Below are 5,698 nucleotides of genomic sequence, written 5' to 3'. Positions count from 1 at the left end.
ACCAGACTTAATGGCAACATCCCAGAATGAATTTTTAAATTTGGACTAAATTTTGAAGATTTTTTCACAGTACTGAAATTGGACCAAATTGGCTAAAGTCCCATAAACAGATGATTTCCAAGAATATAATTTTCTCTTCTTTTACATGTATACCTTGCCTAAATACACATAACCAGACTTAATGGCAACATCCCAGAATGAATTTTCAAATTTTGACTGAATTTTACAAGTTTTTTTACAGTACTGAAATTGGACCAAATTGGCTAAAGTCCCATAAACAGATGAGTTCCAAGAATATATTTTTCTCTTCTTTTATATGTATACCTTGCCTAAATACACATAACCAGACTTAACGACAACATCCCAGAATGAATTTTCTGCATTACTGTGGGGAAACTTCTGAATGCGGACAAATCTGTTCTATTCACATGGAGAAAGCTGAAATGAAAAAAATAAAGTATGTGATGCTAAAATCCCATAAATTGATGAGTCCAATGGATATTTTGTCTTTTTTAATACCTACTCCTCGCTTAAATACACATCATCAGACAGAACTGCAACATTTCAAATTGAATTTTTAAATTTTGACTGAATTTTAAAGATATTTTCCAAATTACTGAAACTGGTCAAATTGGCTAAAGTCCCATAAACTGAATATTTCAAGGGATATTATTTTTCCTTTTTTCCTATTCATTCGTTACCTTAAAACACATCATGAGACATAACAGCTACATCACAGATTGAATTATCAAATTTGGACTGAATTTAAAAATATTTTCCAAATTTCTGAAATTGGATCAAATTGTCTAAAGTCCCATTAATTGGTGATATTAGGATATTATTTTTCCTTCTTTTATATATCCGTGCCTAAATACACATCACCAGACAAAACAGCAACAACCGAGATTGAATTTTTAAATTTTGACTGAATTTTAAAAAGTGGACCAAATTGGCTCAAGTCCAATAATGAGATGATTTATAAAGGATATTATTTTTCTTTTTGCTACTTGCCTTAAAATACACAATCAGGCTAAACTGCTCCATCCTAAAATGAAATTTCAGATTTTGACTTCATTTTACAGGTTTTTCTAAAGTACTTGCTATTATATTGTTAAATATTGAATGATAGAAACATTTTTTAAACTGAATGACGGTATATTTTTGTATTGTCACATCATTTATTTCATGAAGAAAACAATTGAATCAATAAGCGTAAGATCATTTTCAGCAGGTTGTGCTCAGTGATGATGAGTGGGGCTTACAAAAAAAAGCTGCTTTTTGAAAAAATAAATGTAACAGCGGTACTCTGGTCGTCTCAAAGATAAGGGAGTACTTGTTGGGTCAGAAGGGATTTATTTTCAATGGGCGTAGAGTGAGAACTTCACGATAGTCCGGATCTGCCCTAAAACATACATAATTTGATATAAATATCATGGGTATGGACAGTATAAAGGCACAAGATAACAACAATAATAATAATACATTTAGATCTATAGTTACTTACTTTTGGCATATATATTTGGACAAATCCTTCCAGATAAAACAAAGTACAGTCTATACATAGTTAATCATGCATACCTTGTCTCAGGGACGCAGGCTGGAACCTCCTTTATTGATGTACAGTGAATAGCCCTGCACAAATAAGTATACTACATATAGATATATTACATATCCACCGTTACACTAGTGTGTATGAAATACAAGCAAAGTAAATTCTACAAAAGACTATACATATATACATGATACATATACATGTATCACTTCTAACCAGTTTATATCTATTTTATAAAATGTACACTTGGCTATTACCTCAGTCAAATACACAGTTAGGGTAAAAGGTAAAATAAATTCCTACGTGCACAAAATAAGTCAACAGCACAATATGTCTACTGAACTGTAAACAGTCACATGTCTAATGTCACACAAAAACATTGTTATTAACTCTGAACAGACAAGCTATGTTAGATCTACGTAGCTGAGGAAAATGACAATAGGACATTTCTTGGAAAATCTCTGATGTTTAGAATTTTCAATAGGACATTCCCATAGACTGCTGTATAATTTCTGCAAAATCAATGGGACATTTGTGACAATGGGTAGGCAAATATCCTAAATATTGGACGATCTGTATCACTGGTAACGTTACTCGAAGGCTTGTTGCAAGCGAGATTTCGTACAGTTCAAACATCGTGACACTGAAAGGGCCTTGATCTAATCAGTGTGTGAGGACGCCTGGCGTGCTAAATAAGAAACAGACCTTTACTATCTGGTCATAAGTTTACAACATTCACAGGCTTCGTAGGACAAGTTAAAATCAAACAATGCGCTATTGAAAAAGCATAAACAAATATAGATCTACCTTATGCCAGACGGCTCCTTCGCATTATCAAGGGAGGTAACTCTTAATACGTTTTGCTGCCCACTATCAATGTTCTCTTTGCGACACATGAATGGTTTCATAGCTGGGTAATACTTTAGAATGTTGGAACATCATTGGCCCAACATTGTTGTATGTTTGTAAGAGTCTGATATCGCAAATAAAATTTATTCTACAATATTAACACGTAATTTCCATTTTTTTTCTTTGTTCGTCGAAAAACTTCTCACAGTTTTGTATCAACTGGTAAAGTGGCCCGCAGAAAGTGGGTTGAAATAAAATTGTGGATCGGTTAGTCAAAATGGGCCTAGTCAAAACGGGCCGTTACAGACGTGTGTAGAGGACCAATTTGACTAGCCGGACCAATTTTTCTAATCAATATTAAAAAATCTCGCAACGTTTTCATAAATATTATTTTTTTATATATATATTTATTATATATAATGATAAACAGCAACTAAAATACGCTATCTGAGAGTCTCTGATTTAAACAAGCCGACAGCATGCTGAAAGCGAAGTGACCAATCCATAATGGCGGATATCGTAGCCTGAACATTAAAATGTTGCATTGGTAAACGGAAACGAAATTGACATTGAATAAATCATGCAAGTGCCTTTTCTGTACAGGCAGTTACAAATCCTGTGTTTGCTTTCAGATTCGAAGTTTGAAAGTAAACATATGAGGTCATTCTTCCAGGAACATTAAAGTCAAGTTTGTGTGTCTTTTTATAAAATTTGTTTCCAAACAAAGTAGATTGTATTTAATGAAGATATGTCAAACTTTCTTCTTTTTCTCTTATGCTATTTGTTGCTTCTAATATGATATTTATTGCCATTTTTTAAACATATATTTTGTAAGAAAAATAATAATAATGTCATGAGATATTTTAGCACAAGTGTAAAGTGGGAATGGGACTACTGCATCGAAAGCGAATCATTCCTATATGAGTTAACACTATTTGTATTGTAACAATCATTATATTTTCGCGATTTTCGAAAATCCACGTAGGTGAAAGAGTTGTTATATGTGTAACTTCTGCCGTAAGTCTAAAAAGTAAAATGTTTCTGGGGCATCAACGCGTCAGTCCTTAATTCTTATCGACGTCTTAAACAAAATAACTTAATTGTCTTTTTATACTGTCGCCCAAATCCAGTTAAATGATGAAAAGCTATTTGAAAAAATCATAAGAAAAACACCGCAAGTCTGTCCAGTGGAGGGCAGTGGATATATATCTTCTGTGTTGTTTTAACATATTTATATTTAAATTTGGCACAACTTATTTCAACTTGGGTATATAACTTTCATTAACAATATTTACACGAAATATAAATACACTGTTAGGAAATGTTCAGAAATTAAGGAGTGTAAACACAAGGACGGGGAAGTACAAATGGAGATTATTGATAGATATTTTTGGAAATTCAATCTCTTTTGAAAATATATTTGTATAGGTGTTACCTACACAGACATTTATTATTAGTTCAAATCTATGTACAATTTGTGTTACTGACGCAAACAATGACCTCGTCGTCCAGTGGACATTCCTTTTGAAGTTATCTCATGACAGACCTCGCAGACAATTTTTGTTTTGATTTTATTATATATTGTATGTTCTTATTTCACGTGGTTTGTTTGTTTATTACTCTTCAGTTTAGTGAGAGGGCGGGAAAACATCTCTTGACTTACCCGTACCCATGTTTCAATAACCCTTACTCAGTGGCCCTTGCCTTGAAAAAGCTTACCCGTACCCAATAGAAATTGATATTATTAATACTAATATTCAACACAAAGACATAGTTTTATCTAACATCGACATGACCCTCAAGAGTTTCTTGACCCAATATGCTTAAACAAAAGCGGGAAGTTCACTTAATTGATTGAGCCAATTTGTAAAACACTCATTGTTGACATTTACTATCAAAATAATGAGATTTTTTATAAAACGCTAAACTTTTGATAATCTGAAAACTGCCATGTTTAGTTAACTGAATGAAAAGCATGTTAATAACTGAATAAGCCAATCGCTACCGATAGGTAGTTTGTAATAACAATGGCTAGCTTCAAGGCAGTCGGAATTACTGAAAACAACATCCGATATATTTCACAAACTGGTCTCTTGGACGAAAGTTAGCATAAATATGATGTTGTCTACGTCCGGTCGATGTCATTCACCGAGACTGAAGTATAAATTTGTATGAATTGAATGAAATTGAATGAATATGTGCATCAAACACTTTTTTGTATGTTTTCCTTTGTCTCTTCTGGTTAAAACAATCCTGTTTCTCCGCCACTTTGTTTTCTAATAACAAACACGTCTATAGGGTACGGGTCAGCCAAATGTATAGATACGGATCAGCCAATTTTAGGTACGGCTTAACCGAATTTGGGGACGGGTCAGCCAATTTTAGGTACGGGTCGGCCAATTTGAGTACGGATCAGCCAAATGTAGGTATGGGTAAGCCAAAATCTCAGGTATGGGTTACGGGTTGTTGAAAGTACGGGTTGACTAGTCCCCTTCTCCAATATGTACATCGCTTCACATTTTTTAAGATGAAGGAAATAAAATATATGTTTTTTAATATTACACGCATTGCTAATTTTTTTATGAAGTCCCCGTCTAAACAGTAATAGACAAAGGGTCACGTAAATATATATGTGGTGACTTTATCATTGTAACTTTTATGTAATATGCAAAGTTAGCGATGTTTTCTTCTTTCTGAACAGTGCTCCATCCTGTTTCAAGTATGCGTTTTGGTAATCCTGTAACTATGCGTGCAACTTCAAACGGACTGTATATATTTACTGCGAGTGTGCGTTAAGTTTTCTCATAGAACATAGCTATATCGTGTTTGAAGTAGATTTTATCACTTTCTTGATAAGAGAATACCATTTACCGCCAGAAGTAATGACACAAATTTTGTTTTTCGGTCTTAGATTTTGACATAAATAATATGGTTCACATAGAAATTACAGTTTCATCGTAGATATGCAACATATAAGGAATCTAACAACAACACGGGGATTCGGCCAATTTGGTCCAAATTTAGTGTTGGAATATATCAGTTTATGGGACTTTAGCCAATTTGGTCCAGTTTCAAAACTGTGAAAAAATCTTCAAAATTCAGTAGAAATTTGAAAATTCCTTCTGGGATGTTGCCGTTTAGTCTGGTTATGTGTATTTAGGCAAGGTATACATATAAAAAGAAGAAAAAATTATATTCTTGGAAATCATCAGTTTATGGGACTTTAGCCAATTTGGTCCAATTTCAGTACTGTGAAAAAACCTGTAAAATTCAGTCAAACTTTGAAAATTCATTCTG

At 33.3% G+C, this 5,698-nt stretch overlaps 1 long non-coding RNA gene across 1 annotated transcript; it reads right to left on the bottom strand.

The window, feature by feature from the left end:
- Positions 1 to 1,336: 1,336 nt before the first annotated feature.
- LOC124135410 lies at positions 1,337 to 2,690 on the bottom strand. The gene is made up of 3 exons (XR_007217986.1): positions 2,360 to 2,690; positions 1,579 to 1,632; positions 1,337 to 1,402 (listed from the first exon to the last, which is right to left on the bottom strand). It is a non-coding gene; the product is annotated as an uncharacterized LOC124135410 (long non-coding RNA).
- Positions 2,691 to 5,698: the final 3,008 nt, after the last annotated feature.

The sequence above is a fragment of the Haliotis rufescens genome, unplaced genomic scaffold, assembly GCF_023055435.1.
Source record: "Haliotis rufescens isolate VD_foot unplaced genomic scaffold, xgHalRufe1.0.p SCAF_36, whole genome shotgun sequence".
Lineage (NCBI taxonomy): Eukaryota > Metazoa > Mollusca > Gastropoda > Lepetellida > Haliotidae > Haliotis > Haliotis rufescens.
This window is presented reverse-complemented; position numbering and strand designations above follow the sequence as displayed.